The sequence below is a fragment of the Lepidochelys kempii genome, chromosome 1 (assembly GCF_965140265.1).
Source record: "Lepidochelys kempii isolate rLepKem1 chromosome 1, rLepKem1.hap2, whole genome shotgun sequence".
Lineage (NCBI taxonomy): Eukaryota > Metazoa > Chordata > Testudines > Cheloniidae > Lepidochelys > Lepidochelys kempii.
In genome coordinates, this window is record NC_133256.1 from 159,102,854 (window position 1) to 159,119,708 (window position 16,855).

General features: G+C 41.3%; 1 protein-coding gene across 1 annotated transcript in view; it reads right to left on the reverse strand.

Moving 5' to 3' along the window:
- PCP4 (Purkinje cell protein 4) overlaps positions 1-16,855 on the reverse strand; it is a 67,099-nt gene that overhangs the window by 12,082 nt on the left and 38,162 nt on the right. The window lies entirely within an intron of this gene.

Genomic DNA, 16,855 nt, shown 5'->3' on the forward strand with positions numbered 1-16,855 from the left:
AGAATCCGTTTTTTCCTCAGATTGACCTTTACTTTGGTAATGCAGTGTTTTTATCTCAAATGTGGAAAAATTAGTTTTGATGTAGGGCAAAGACGGTCGTTCTTTTATGAGTTTAAAAATGTGTTTTTCAGCATGAGGCCTCTGAAGTGTCTGATATTTTTCCAGTTCTAAAAATGTTATAGAGAGCAGCAATATTACTTTTGACACAAGAGAAATGTAAGGGCTAAAAATTATGTATAATCAGATAAAATATAATAAGACAGAAAGGAACAGTCATAAAGATAAATTTACAAAATTCTATTTTAAACTAATATCTAGCCTGCTAAAGATGATTTTCTTCAACAATTAACATGGTGACAAATATTGTTTGTACTGAAACATTAATATTTAAAGTCATTCCTTTCTTTAGAAATAATTATATTGATGCCCCAATTATAGACTTTTAAAAAGGCTAAAAAATATGAGCTTGTGCTAACCGGGATCTTGGAGCGATAGTGGGTGTAAAGTTATATGCATAATTAAAATACCAATACAGGGATTCTGCTTCATGCAATGATGACCACATAGAACATGCCAATTGTAATGACCACCTCAAGCTTCTAATGTCATCAGATCTTATTAGCTAAGGTTGTGCCTGATCAGTCCTCAAGTGGCTAGTACACAGGGAAAACTCAGGAAGCCACAGGAAGTGGTGTTGATGGCCACCGGACAGCACTTCCTCTTCCTTCCGAATCACTACTGAACCAATTTCTAGCCAGCAGGTACTATGCTGTTGAAGGTGTTATACTTATGATTATATGAAAAACCAAGGTCCTCCTGACCACTTTTAGTCAGCTCACGGTCCTGTGAGACTCTTTGTAGGAATATGAGCATTAGCCCAATGTACTGGACAAGTTTGAACTAGGAATTTTCATGCTGCCATATTAAATTCCCTGTATTATACTTTCTGTTGAAGCTGTTGTACAGTATTGCTGTGTATAAATGAACAGCTACACTGTCCTACCACAGAACTGACTGCATTTCAGTAATGTGTGAAGTGAACCTCCCTCTCACCCTACTCTGGTATATTGTAAACTGCATTAAAATTACAAGCTATCACTTTAAATGCAAGAGGTTTCATGATCCTTTATGCATGTAGGGAAGTATGCAGTCTGGGCACAGCAATAGTCTGTCTGTGGAAAGCCAGCATGTAATGTTTCATTAGCAAAGAGTGAGGCTGAATGCAGATTGAACAAGAGCACTGCTCTATACATGTGGCTGAGTGTCTGCCAGCCTAACTCCCCATGTTCCAGTTTTCCTGGCATCCCATCAAGAAGTCCCTCCAGGGAACGTGGGGTCTCTGGCTTCAGTTCCATTGATCATGATACGTTTCCTAATTTTACAAAAAATTTTACATAAACACTAAAAATAAATTATCGACACCCAGACCCCCACTAGCATCCATAGTGGACGCTATGCCGCTTACACTGGGCAAAGCTGGAGAATTTTCACACAAAATGCCAATGTCGTATATTGGGCACAATGTGGAATGACTTCATTTGTAATGCAGATGTTTATGGTCACTCCGGGCTACAGACTGGAGCGACCATAAACATGCACTGGAGCTGGCATGTCTCTGACTGCTTTGATCTTGTTGGGATCTGCTTTCAGTCCCTCTGCTGTGAGCAAACATCCAATATATTCACCTTCACTGTTTGTCACGTTTTTTCTAGGTTGAGTTTTATGCTCTGTCCCCGTATCACTGTAGAAAACTTTATAGTCTTCTGTCACAGTCTTGTTCAGCATCTGTATCATTGCTGCCTTTCCCTACAGTGAAGATAACATCTGCAAGTTGAACAAGTGGAACTTCATGAACATTTGTGCTCTGCTCTGTCCATGTGCCTGAGTGGCTTCCAGCCTAACTTCCTGTGTTCCTTCCAGGTGTCCTGGCAATAGCAGTCCCGCTAGGGAACATGGGCTCTCTGACTCTGGTTCCATTGATCATAGTACAGAGAGTAAGGTGGGTTGAGTTGCTCCTCTGTCTTGGAGAGCAGCCTGCTTTGTTTCTCTTAGTTTTGGGTTCTTGTGTGCTATTGTTGTGAATTATAAGAAATAAAGTAGAGTTCTGTTGCAACATTCCAGCAAGAGTATTGTACGTTATCTAACTTCACTGTGTGTCTGTTGTGAAACAGATCATATATTATTTCTATAGTCGTAGTGCCTAGAAGCACTAGTCATGAACTGGGTCCCCAATGTGTTAGGTGCGATGCAAACACAGAATAAGTCTCTGCCCCAAAGAGCTTAAATTTTTTATGAAGTGCACAAATATTTCAGAATGTAAAGTTTAAAAGCAAGACCTTAGTCCTTACTCAAAAGTAGAATATTGAGTCCTTTGGAAGATTGGACATCTAACAAATTTAATTAAAATGATTTCAAACAAATGATTAATTGCAATGACCAATGGCACTCAAGGCCTTGATGAACAACAAAGCAAAAGAAGTATTCATCCTCAACACTGATACAGCCTCCTTCGAGTTATGACTTCCATATTTCTCCAAGAATACCTCAGCATAGCTCAGCATATTGACAGTAAGGGTGTCAATTATGGGGGTAACTTTTTATGAAGTTCTTTCACACTTAACTGATTGGTCAGCAAGTTTTGCTGCCTTTTTTGCAGTTGAGCAGTCAAATACATCAGCGCCTTTTATTCCCCTTTCAGTTTAGAGCAAGGATATGAAATGTTAAATCTGCTGATAGGACATAGGTTGAGTATTTTCATGAGCAAAAGTTATGCTGAAAATTTTGAAGTTAACTTGGCAATGTTTCTCATGCTTTTGTAACAGGGGACTAAAGTTAACAGCATAGTAAGTAAGAGAAAATACTTCATGCGAACAAGGACTCAAGTGACACTTGCTGTGGAAACAATCATGGAATTGACTGTATGTGGTGAACACAAAATCCGCTATACTATTCTGCAAAAAGAAAAGGAGTACTTGTGGCACCTTAGAGACTAACCAATTTATTTGAGCATGAACTTTCGTGAGCTACAGCTCACTTCATCGGATGAAGTGAGCTGTAGCTCACGAAAGCTCATGCTCAAATAAATTGGTTAGTCTCTAAGGTGCCACAAGTACTCCTTTTCTTTTTGCGAATACAGACTAACACGGCTGTTACTCTGAAACCTATACTATTCTGCTAACACTGGGCCAAATTATGGCTTCTCTTATGCTCATGCACTGTAGGGTGGAGAGGACTCTGGGGCACTGTTCCTCCTAAGCTCTGTGTGTGTGTGTATGCGCACACAGATCCTAAACCCCACACACACAGCGAAACACCACGTGCACAAAAATTTGCACAGAAGCACAACAATTTGCATAGAAGAAACTTTTTGCGCACAAGGTCTGTCAAAAATTAGAGGGAACATTGCTCTGGGGGAATTTTCTTCTGTCTAGCACACATATGTGAAAGGCAGCCATGACTGGCTGCAGGTGTGAGGACAGCAAGACAGAGAAGACTGAGTGGGTGTGTCTAGTGGCACCCAGCACAGCCTATTTGCTCACTAGAGTGGACATGCTGGGTCTGGGGCTGGAGCACCCGTGGAAAAAATATAGTGGATGCTCAGCACTCACCAGCAGCCCTGCCAATCAGCTCTTCCCTTCCCTCCCAGCACCTCCTGCACTCCCATGAGGCACTGGGGGAAAGGAGGAGGAGCGGGGGCAAGAAGAAGTGGGGGTAGGGGTGGAATGGGGGAAGAAAGAGTGGGCGTGGGAGCTTGGGGAGAGGGGCCTGGGGCAAAGTGGGGGTCGAGCACCCCCCGAGAACTCAAAGGCGGTGCCTCTGCCTTTTTAAAGGTACAGCAAAGGATGTTTCTCACCATGGGCCTGATTCGATGCCTATTGAATCAAGAGCCTCATGTCGTCTTTAGATAAGCCCCATATTGCCCATGTGCAAAGGCAGGGTGAGTACCTCCAAGCACTGCTGTCCAAGCAGGGAATCTTCTCCCCCTCCTTACTGGAACTCATCCATCCTCCCTGCCGTGCATGGGCACCCACTGAGTTATGCATGGAACATTGCTTGATAGTTGCTATACAAGTTTCACATGAAAATGATATAAATATTTATCTTAGTTTTTAAAAGCCCAGAATAGGTAAATCATTGATTCAGTGTTAACTATTGGTACACTTGCACAAATGTCACATGCCCCTTTCTTTACATTAGAAATTCACACAAAAGAAAGAATTATTAGTGGCCATGAGAGAGAATGTGAAAAGTGTCACTCCTCCACATAAAACACTAACATTAGGAGTTCTTAAGAAGATTCAAATGTATTTCTTCCCAGTCTGAGCTCTAATACATGCATTTCCAACTGGGATCTTGAGGAACATGCTGTACAAAGAATCCACCAGGGCAAAAGGTAAATTTCCTCCCATAGAAGTAGCGGAGAACTCCTATTGGCATGCAGGACAATTTATTGTTAAGTGCAGGGGAAAAACAATGACAATTAATAGATTCCCTAAAAGACTAGAACATGAATTAAAAAGGACACGGTGTCCTTCTCAGATGCTTGTTCATTACTTATAGAGAGTTACTATGTTGCTGGCAGACGCCTGGAATTCTAACAAGTCAATACTAGAGCTCTGTGGGATTTCTCTCTCTGGCCTTTTGTGTCTGTACTGAGTGAGGGTTGATGGTATAGGGTAATGCAATTTTCCGAGCCTTTTTTTTAAGCAAGGGAGACTAATGAGCAAGGTCAGGCACCAAAGGCACTAGACAGCACTTTCTTCAACCATTTCTTTTTTCCATCTAATGAAAAATAGAATTTCAACTTTTCTTTTACATAAGGGACATTGAACCAGCATCTTCTTTTAACTTGAGGTTTTTGAAAAGAAAGTATGGTGCCCCAGGGACTTAGGGAAGGATTGTGACTGTTCAAAACACAATGCCTTCCTGTGTTCCCCTTTGGATGGAGAGATACCAAACTGCCCCTGTGTAGGGTCTACCTTCAAGACATAATCTACCCTTAGACTACGTACAGGCAAATAAACTGCAGTAACAGAACATTAAGGGTGATACCATGATCACCTGCTTTATGGAGTATGTCCCCAATTAGCTTTTAGCTGCAGCCTTTACTCCTTGCCCAGGCACCAGAAAGGAGAATATACAGTGATGTCACAAAGGGGGAAAGACTTTGTTAAGCTTTGCTGAAAGTTTAGCAAATGCCCACTGAGCATGACCAGAAGTGGCCTTATGGCTTTTATTAGTTTATAATGGAAAAATGTATTGTTCCATACCTCAAAAAAGGAGGATGGATTTTGCTTGAACCTCAAAAAAATCACCTTCCGGCAGAGAAATGCTATGAAGTACTAGAATGGTAATGCCTAGAAAGGTATTTCTTAGAAAAAAAATGTCCACTATTTTAGATTCTTGTGGATTCACAATATTTCTGTGATATTCAAAAGGTGAAAAAATTGTCTATTTTCCAATTAAAACCTTTGCAATGAGGAAAATGGAAAAGGTTCCAGTGTGAGGGTGATAGGAAAACAAAGAAGATTGTGGTAGTTGTGAGTTTTTGTCTATTTCTTTTCACTTAGTTTTGACTTGGTGCCTTTTTTTCAAAACTCCAATTTAAAATCTATTTTATTAGGGAAGAGCGGGCATTGATTTAACAAAGAACTTGCAATCACAATTAGAAATATATTAAACTCAGTATGAGCCTAATTGAATACAAGAAAAAAAGGCTTTCCCCTCAACTAAGTGGTGTTTGTGTGCGTGTATGGTGAGCAAATACACCAAAACAAAAGTTAAGAATATTAAGGTTGCAAAGTACTCAGAAGTTAAGAAATACCAGAATTAAGGATGCCTGGGCAACTTTAATTCAGCTCTCTTGTGCATGTGCATTGTGGTTATCTTTAATCACGTGATCATAAACTATTCTTCCCAGAACCTCTGCCTCATAGAGTGGACAGGATGGATGGTGCTCAATTAATGAACAAGTGTTCAATATTTTGTTTTAATCTTCATTGTTCAATGTGTGGTTCCAGGCCTTATTGACTGCACACAATTCAAACCCTGCTCTGAAGACAGAAGTATTAATTTCCTCCTGGGCTTTTCTGTGGCACTCATCACTATAGAGTAAAAAGAAAAGGAGTACTTGTGGCACCTTAGAGACTAACCAATTTATTTGAGCATGAGCTTTCGTGAGCTACAGCTCACTTCATCGGAAGTGAGCTGTAGCTCACGAAAGCTCATGCTCAAATAAATTGGTTAGTCTCTAAGGTGCCACAAGTACTCCTTTTCTTTTTGCGAATACAGACTAACACGGCTGTTACTCTGAAACCTATCACTATAGAGTGTTTGTTTAATCTTTGCAAAAGTTGGGTAAGGTGAGTGGATGGTATTATCCTCATTTTACAGAGAGGGAGCTAAAGCACAGTCAAAAGTGTCTGCTAATTTTGGTTGCCCAATCTGAGACTTCTAGGGCCTTTTTTTTCCCCCTAGTGTTCTTAGCATTACCTATGCTCAAAGCACAGCTCCTATTAACTTCAGTTGCAGTTGTGAGTACTAAGAACTTCTGCAAGCCAGGATTTCTAGTCAGGCCCTCAGAAAATGAGGAACAGACACTTAGTGACTACCTGGCATCACACAGGAACTCTGTGGCAAATTAAGAGAGTAAATTCCACATCTCCAGGGCAACAGTCATGTCTTACCAATGAGACCCTCTTTCTCTTCCTGCAGTGCCCTACCTCATTCACTAAAGACCTTCCAACTTATATAACAAATAAGGCAGGGCGTCTTGCAAACAGCAGCCACCCTCCTTGCATGACCCTGCTTCATCCCCTGAGCTGAATGAGACAGGGAAAAACAGTATGTGATCATTTAATTAAAGACTGTATCATGACGCTTATACATAGGGGTGCTGAATTAGGGTTGCATGGGCAACCTTAATTCTGGCTTTTCCTAACTTTTTACGTGGCAACCTTAATGTTCTTTTAACAAAATGTGTGTGTGTGGGTGTGTGCGTGTGTGTGTGTGCGCACACGTGTGCTATTTCCTAGGTTTTTTTAAAATCAAACAAATTCTATCATGTGGAACCATTTTGACATTCATCCAGGTCATAAGCAAAGTTGGAACATTTGGATCCACCACCCTGACCTCTGTCATTTGAGCTCACGGAAAGCAATAGTAGGTTGTCATCCTCTATTTGGACCACCACAAGAGCAGGATAAAGCCACACTTCGCTAGTGGGTTCTTCCTACTGTTTCCTAGTCTCCTTGTCCAGTCTGTCTTATTCTCCCATTTACCCCCGAGCTCCTTGTCTGATCTGTGCCCCTTCTCCCCCCATTTCCACCTCCCAGTCCTAGTCCCAGTCTCCTTGGCCAACCAGTACCGGTCTGCCCCATGACTCCCAAACAAGTCTCACCTGGCTCCTTGTTCCAATCTACTCCTTTCCTTTCCTTCAGTCTGGCTGTTGTCCCCTGTGTATTTGAGTCAGGCAGATTCCTCCTTCGTGCTGGGGGCGGGAGGGGAAAGGGGGCAGGACATGGGTCATTGCGAGCAAAGGAGAGTCCAGGCTCCCTGCTCTCAGTTCTGGTACCCAGCCCAGAGCAGGCAGGAACTACAATTACAGGAAAAAGTTCAGCTTTGCCACTGTAGCCCTGGACTGGAGGACTGGCCTCAGTTGCTCTGTGGCAATGACATCTGAGCTGCTAGAGCTGCTGACCAAACTGCAGTGAGAAGATACAGCATGCTCCAGGAGGATGGAATCTTTTAACTACTAAACTCTAATAAATCTCTACTGAGCATGTGCACAATGTGATTTTTCAAAAGCTTATAACTTGGCCAAATGTGAGTAGATTTTTCACAGGGATGGCAAAAGACAAATCCCTGACACAAAGGCTACTTCTCAAAGATGAGGAGGTCAGATTTCTTTTTAACATTGTTTCATTAGCCACATTCTTGGAAACAGCTGACCCATTTTGGGTGAAACTTTCCAGAGTAGAAAATGTCAGCCCCTAATGGTTAAAGATTGACAAAATTATAAGCAATTGAAAAGGGGTCTTATACTGGGAAGTGCCAGGTAGCCTTAAGAGATGTGTTACCAATCCTGCCTATAATAAAAAATAAGTTAACAGCTTAATTTAAAGTGAAAGAGAGAACCCAGAACAAATGAAATCGAAATAAAAGTCAGGAATTGATGGAATATCTCTAAAGAAGGTCTAAAAAGAATGTGCACATTCTAGTGCTGGTGTTTTATTTGTACCAGTGATTTCTCAAAGCTTTCAACGTCAGTGCTCACTAGCAGCAGAGTCTGCTTTAAAACAATTAAATAAAAGACAGAAGATAATCAGTGATTTCCCTTAAGAATTCTATTTTCTAGAACTTCTCTCTTGCTTAGCTTTGCTCTTAATTTTAAACGTCTCTGAAAATATTTTTCCATGTGTGAATTTAAGCTTCGATAGACACTTTTTGAGTTCTGCTCGGATTTACAGACATGTCAAATTGTCAATAAAGCTTATTAGCCACACTATCTCCATTGACACACTCAGTTGGCGAGCTGTTTATTGCTCCAGACCATATTCCTCTAATCCATACAAACTCATTTTTCGCTTCCTTGTAGTTTAGGATTACAAGCCCTCTGAGTTTACGAGGCTGGTATCTAGATGAAGGACTGGAAATTTTATGTCTTTCCTCCACCCACCAAAACACAAGTTGGGCTAGTGTAATAAAGGATTTCAATTAGGATCAAAACCTCCAAATGACACAGTGAGCGCTGGCATATTGAGGATAGGCAGTGTACAGTACATCCCAGGACCAGCTACAATTGTGCTATATAAAGACCAGCTAATTCCAAAAATTGCTCAAAACTTAGAATTGAACACAGATTGAACAACCTCAGAATTTTTATTTTTCTTCTCTTTCCCTCAAGAGCCCAACCCTTCTGCCCATTCTTTGTCATCTTAAATGGAGGAGAAATAGAGAGAATGAACTGAAAGCCCACTTGTCCTCCAAACAGTATTTTAAAACCTTGAGTCTAAAACAAGTACTCTTTACTCAGTCAAAACTCCCACTGATCTGGTTGGAGGGAAAATTTTTCAACTATTCAGATACCTTTTGGGGTTGTAAATTAATTGTATTGACTCAAAAAAGGAACCTAGGTGTCATTGTGGACAACTCAATGAAAACCTCTGATTAAAACAGTGCTTAAAAAGGCCAACAAGATGGTAGGAGGAATGAGGACTGGAGTGAAGAATACTATGGAAAATATTACATTGCCACCATATAAATCAACATGCATCCTGACCTGAATTAGTACATTAGGGCATGTTGGCTTCATCTCAAAAAGGATCTTGCAGAATTAAAGAAGGTCATTGAAGGGCAGCAAGAATGATTAGGGGCATAGAAAAACTCTCCTGAAGGGAGACTTAAAAGACTGGGATTGTTTACTTCACAGAGGAGGTTAATAAAAGGGGACATGCTAAAAGTATATAAAATAAGAATGGCGTGGAGAAGGTGGATTGGGAGTTTCTGTTCTCTCCACCTCATGACACAAGATCAAGGGGACATTCAACTAAATGGGAAGGTGGCAAATTCAAAACTGATAAATTAAAATACTGTTTCAGACAATGTGTCATTAGACTGTCATTGCCACAGAACATCACTGAGGCCAGGAATTTAGCAATATTCAAAGGGGGACTGGATATTTACATGGATAGCAAAGGTAAGCAGAGTCTGAATGAGCTCTCACCTGACCTCTAGTGATGAGCTGGGAAGAGGACTTCAGGAGCCAACCTTGTGTGCATGGGTGCCTAGGTGTTCAGCATGATGTGGCTGCTTTACCCAAATGATCATTTTTGGCTGGTGTTGAATCAGAAGTCACTTTGTTATTGGGGGCAGGGGTTCTAAAAGGTTGTTATCCTTGCTGTGTGAATCAAGGGCAGCAGAACTGTGCTTGACATACCTTGATTCAGGGACTCACCCTCAACTAAACTTCACTCACCAGGCAGTGGACATGGGTGCCAAAGCCCAGTGAGTTGAGAGAGTGTGGGTACTTGTACCTGGTGGTGTGGACCCCTGAGAGTTCTGTTAAGTGGTGGGACTTCAAGATATCCCAGAGGGGCAGAGCAGACAGGCAGCGAACAGCCATCAGGGCAGCCAGTAGAACAGAGCTGTGAGCAGCCAGCAGGGCGGCTGGTGGAGTGGACCTGATGCTGGAGCAAGTGCCTGGGCAGTGGAGCGAGTAAGGTGCCCACCCTCCAGGGTGGGAGGTGAACTCACACAAGGGAACCTCTGAACTCTGGGTCTTCACTGACCAAGGACAACAACTGAGAGTGGGGTGTGATGAAGGGATAGGCATGTTAAAGGAACCTTTGGTTGCTGGACTTAAGAACCTGAGGCAAAAAGACACTGCCCAACGAACTCTGGGGTGGGAGTTTGGCTCATGGGTTTATTCTTATGAACCCTGCTTGCAACATTTTCCCAAATTAATGCTAAGTTACATTCGCCCTTTCTATTAAAAGTTTCTTTTCTACACTCGGACTCTGTGCTTGCGAGAGGGGAAGTATTGCCTCTTACAGGAACCCAGAGGGTTGTCCCAGGTTACTGGGTGGGGGCTCAAGCCAGTTCTGTGTAGTATTGTTGAAAAGGAACCCCTAGATATTGAACCCGCCCTTGTTGTTGCCGACTCTGACTGGCAGAAGGGTTACACAAGGGTATCAGAATTATAATAAGTAACACTAACAAAAAGTGTGGAAAGAAAACAAAACTTCATGCTTCATGGTTTAAACCAGACTATAACTATTAGTAATTAGGATAAGATCTCCATGAGGGGCAGATTATCGCTCTTCTGCCTACTGCAGGGGCTCTTCTATCTTTCTCTGAAGAATCCGGTACTGAGCACTGTCAGAGGTAGGATACTGGACCAGATGGATCTCAGGTCTGACCCAGTATGGCAATTCTTATGTTCTGTGTTCTCATTTATAGCAATGCTTTATATTTTGAAGAATAATTCTTCTTAGATTTTCTTTTAGTTCTTAACCAGCCATTGGTTGGGTTCCAAATCAGGTTATCATCTATAGAATAATTGTAGTCATAGAAGGATGGTACAAGATTATGAAAATCAACAGCAGATTGGCACTTAACTCCCAAAAGCCCCTGTGAAAATTTCAACCTGTATGACCAGCAGGTAGGGGTGCTGTGGAGAGGGGTGTGTGTACGTATATCTCAGGGTAAATTCACACTGAAGCTGGCAATATAATTTCCAGCTCACATGGATGTATCTACGCTAGCTCTGATCAAGTTACCATGCTAAAAAATAAATAGAAGCGTAGCTAAGATGGCACAAGCATCTTTCTGCACAAGCATGTGTGGACGGGCTCATGCTTGGGGTGGCTAGACCCTCCTGCCACTTACATCTGCACAGCTACGCTTCTATTTTTAGCATGCTGGCTCTACAATGGTTATGTCTCCTTGAGCTGGCAATTACACCTCCCGCTCCAATGGAGACAAACCCTACACTAAAACTGGTCTGATTTTATCCAGGCCACCAGATAAAGTGATCAGAAATAAATTTGGAAACATATTTTAAAACGTCTTAAAAATAACATTTATCATTTCTGAACATAATGCTGGGAGTGGCCATCTTGCTGAACGAATAATAGCAGCAGTAGATAGGGCTAATTCCTACATGCCTGCACTCCTGAGCTTTAGGGATTCCAATGAAATGAGCCCTGTGATTATAACCACTCCCAGTTTTGGTATCACAAAGCCCCCAACCTCCTGCCCCTTCTGTGTTTTTCCATCTCTAGTGTCTCAAAGTTGTAATTCCAGCTGAAATAGCCCAGTCACATGTGATTCCTCCTGCAGCTCCTACTCCACACTCTCTGCTTGTCACAGGCACCAGGGGTGTGTTCAAGGAAAACAGGTGTGACTAGGACATCCCAATGTCCTCGCCATCCTTGGCTGCTACAATGGAACCTTGGGGACATAAGCAGCCAGTGTAAGTTAACTTATTTTTCTGACTGTTCAGATTGGTATTGGGAGTCCATCCCATAGAAATTAGCCCAGGATCAAAAGATAGCAAAGGTGGCTTAAAGCTCCCTTGTATTTGTCACTGTCAGAGATTCCCCAAGTTCCACCTGACTACCTTCACAAAGCATTATAAGACACACCTCTTTCTCTGGGCTTATTGATAAGTACTAGTTCCATTTCCTCTGTTGGTTGGTCTAGTGGCAGTGTCATCCCATTGAAAATTTTGTTGCTGAGCTGGGTCAAGGAGTGATAGCTTCTCATACTATACATAGAAGAATGGTTTTTGCTTTTAACCAAGCCATACACAGTGCATGCAGATACTGCAGTGCCATGTAAATATTTATAACAACTAAATGAAACACTGATATGCGTAAACTACAGCTCAGTATGAAAAAATTTGCAAGTAAAATATCAGCATACAGTTACTCTTATAAAAATGAAATTCTTTTGTGCCTAGCAAGATAAAATTATAATGAACTAATATGGTTTGAATATACAGTGAATTGCAGCTTCTTTGTAGAAAATATTTCATAAGTACAGGAGCAATGATGATCTTTTACTCAGAAAAATCCCATCAAGAACTATTACAACAAAGCAAAGCTAGCCTGAACTTCAGACTACAAAAGACAAAGGTCATGATGCTTAGGAAGTTAATGCACCATTAATGCGCAGTATAACTGTAGATGTGCAGGTGAAAGAGTCTCTGACCTAGATTTTGTGTGATAGAGAGAGGCACTTGTTCCAATACATTCTCAAATATGAGGGCTAGGGGGAGATTTGTGAAAGTAGAAACTATCTGGAAGAAATTGGCCATTCATGATTATAAAGGCTAACACTCTGCCATTAACTGGTTAGAAATTTGAGATCTTTAGTTTAGATTAGAACCTCAGTTGCTTTTGGACTGACTAGAATAGACAAGGAATAAATTCCAAAATCATGTATAAACACATTGTATCCCTGGATATGAGCCCAGCTTTTAATATGTTTGAAATTCAAACATGGCTGTTTATTTATATTGCCCCATATTTATTGTGTTACTAATAAAGGGTTTTCTCAAGTGTCTACTGTGGCGTATCAGTTGTTTCACTAATAACTGATCAAGAATTAATAGTTTCCATACACAGAGCTGATCAGTAATCTATGGGACCATATGGATTATTAAGACAAATATAAGGCTGATGGAATTCAAAGTGCAGAAACAGAACTCAAGTATGTAATTTATTATTAATTATTACTATTAAATAATAGTATCATTGCACACAATTGCTGGAAGTTCTGAACTCCCGGTTCCACACTTTAGTATGCCCGCTATCTCCTCACACAAGCACCTCTGTTCCCCCTCTGAACCTATGTCAGCAGCTAGAAATATGCAGTTTCCCACTTAGCTGAGTGCAACTATTGGCTTTGGGACTCAGATGCAAACTTAGTATCTTTTGTGCTGGTCACTCTAGTACCTCCTGTAACGGAACATGGTAAACATTGGAAAGGATTTTGGGGTACATCTGGAACTAAACGTGATCACTCAATGACTGAGAGGGGGAGAGAGAAGGTGTAAAAAACACAGGTAAGTAGCTGGAAGGTCACTGAGTCAAGAGGGAATAATGGATGACAGGACCAAACATGGGGTGGATTGGAACACTGAATCTCTTCTCTGTCCAGGACACCAGTTCAACTGGAACTAGCCTTGATTTCAGTCCGAACCTGTAGCACTCCTGCCATTCGGAATGCTGGCACTCCCTTGAGCAGGGACTTCCAATTATACCAAATTACACAGTGATTGTAGAGCATCAGGCTAAATGCATTATGGCTGCGATACGCTATATATTAGAATCATAAAAACCTTTGGAAGCTGATTAATAGATTATCAAATTATTAACAGAAAAACTATATAAATGGGGAGGCATTTTTCATTTCCAAAAGCAAGCCTTCTGGGGGGAAAGAACAGTACTATGAATTAGTTTATGTACTAAGAATGAGAGTCATCTTGCTGCTTTAGAATGTACTGGTAACTAGTGTGGTGCACTGATTTCTTTCCTTCCTCATTTTTCACGTCCACTAAATTAGAGCTGCTGAGCTGCTCTACTTTTATCAGTCTTTTTAGACATGTGCTGTTAGGGGTTTTAAACACTGAGAATGACATCATTTGCTAGTGTAAATCAACCTAACTCCATTGACTTCAATAGAGCTAGGTTGATTTACACCAGCTATGAATCTGGCCCTGACTCTGCAGAGACACTCCCATAGAGTCCCGGAAGATACTGGGCCACATTCATCTCCGCTGTAATGCCATTAACTTCACTGGGATGAATTTGGCTCATACTCCCGTGTCAGCAGCAAGACAGAATCCCAACAGTGTGTGTGTGGTAGGAAGGTTTTTAAATGTTAAGGCTGTCATTTGAAAGGAGCAAGTCAGTAGGTGTCTGGTATGTGCCAATCACAAGAAGCGGTCTCATTGCTTCTGGTGTGTGGTGAAGCAGCACACGGATAATTATAAGCCAACTTCAAAAAGAACTGTGGTACTTGTCAAGGGCATAATTTCAGTGACGCCCTTCCTCGCTAACATCTGACAGGAACGTAAATGCATTTCTGAGTGCTCTAAGCAGCAAAAACTGATGACATGTCCAAAGTTTCCTTTATTTCAATGTATAACTCCTGGGGGAAAAATGCCCACCCTTTTAACCTTTTTAACCTTGCAGTGCCCAACTGACTTAGCAGCCTAAGTCTCATTTTCAACGGGATTTAGGCACTTACATGTCTAAGTCTCACAGAAAGGCAATGGGACTTAGGCTCCTAAGTCAGTTAGGCACTGCAATGTTGTGAATAGCAATGCCTAAATACCTTTAAGATCTGGGCCTAAGTGACTGATATAATTAAAAGTACAAACAAACTAAGACAGACTCTCACCCAGAACAGATTCAGCCACCACGAATTAGTGGTGAAAGCTAAGAGGCAAAGAGCGTAATGCAAAACCAGAGTGTGACAGAGGAGAGATTGAGAGAGAGGCACTTTCTGCTCTAATTTCTGAAATACAAGGGTGTGTGAGAAAAAACAGTATTTGAGAAGCAGTGAGGTCTAATGGATAGGGCACTCAACTGGAAGTTGGGTGACCTGGATTCTATTCTTGGCTCTATGCTGACCTGCTGTGTGATTTCACCTCTGTTTCTCCACCTATCCTTTGCCTGTCTTCTCTATTTTTTTTCTGGGGGCGGGGGGAGCAGAGACTCTTTTACTCTGTGTAGGTATGCCATCGAGCACAATGGGGCTCCGTTGCACTAGACACTACCATAGTACAGTTATAAGTAATAATAATTAATGAAGCTATCCTTGATCTTTCTGTAGGCTGCCTCCCACTCGTGTGCTGTACAGCCACTGCAGTTCTGATTTTCTCATTCCATAACAATGAGCCAGGATTTCCCATGGAAAGTGCTTTTTATGACCCTCATTTTCAGAAATGTACTTGGACTTTTGCGTGTGCCTGACTTGCAAGCATGCAATGGCCAGTAAGCATTCACAGAGTCACATGCACATAGGTATGTATGCATTCAAATCTCCAACTTGCACACGTGCCGTCGGTATTGAGCTCCCCAAAGTGTGGCTAATTTTTTTGAAAATGTGGACGTATCTGCTCCTCTGTGCCCCATTTTAGATCTCTTCCAAATACATCCATACACACAAGCACAAGGAAACAAACACAAAAATCTGTATAAACTAATCAAGTCATTGCTCCTGCAGGCTGGAAAAAAAGAGAGAGACAGAGACAGTTATTGTTATCTCTATTTTTAAACACTTGGAAGGCACTCAGAGACTATGATGTTGAGGGCCATATAAGTACCTACACAGATAGATTTGCTGCAGGAACATCAGGCGTGAGGATTTTTTTCTGTCCCATATGTTCCAGCTAGCTGGCTTTCTGCTAAGGATATTTGAGGGGGCCTTGAAAGGAAGAATGGTAGAAATTTATTTCAAAAGGTTTAAAATTTCAAGTAGAGTCTGGGGAATTGAAGTAGTTCTTGTATGTTTTTTATTCCCTTGGGGACTTCTGAGTTTGGTGTGCTTGTCTGGGAACATTTCATCAGATGAAAAAGGAATCTTTCTGTTCCAGTGTGTCAGGTTTGGGGTTCTTGGGGTTTTTTTTAAACAGCGTCATTAAAAGTCACATCAGATAAACCCCCACACACTTTATATACAATGCTGTATTCTTAGTGTTAGGGGATGTATTTATTTGGTGGAGTCACTGCAATCCATGATAAATGATACTAGAACTGAAAACTTCCTGTGCAGAGAGAGAACTCTGACCAGACTATACAGCCAGTGCTGTGCTGATTTTCTTGATGCAACTTTTAATAAGGTACTGGTTAAGAAAACATGTGGAATTGAGAGTTCTCTTTATTATTTGATGAAATATTCAGCTGCAACGTAGCAATAAAAAGCAAAACGACACTAGACACATCAAAGAAGAAAGAAACAAGAGCAGTAGCTTCTCTCCCAGATGCTATATCAATTTTTTAAATCATAGATTTTTTTCATATTTTTTCTTAATATTCCCTCAGACAGTCCTCTCCAAAAAAACCCACATAGTCATTTTGTGTATGTGCGTGTAATTTCAGAAGGTGTGAATTGTATTTCATGCACACGGCAAAAGTTGTGTTAATACTAAATAAACAATATATACGCAATTGTTTTTGGTTTGAAAGTTTTGGAGAAGATTCTTGACTGCTGATTTCTCCCTCTGGGTAACTAAGCACACAGTGCTCCTCTGATCAGAAACTGTACCTAGCCTTGAGCCTCAGAAGTGGAAACTCACCTAGGAGAGGAAATGCAATGCATGTGTAACCCCCTCACACATGGA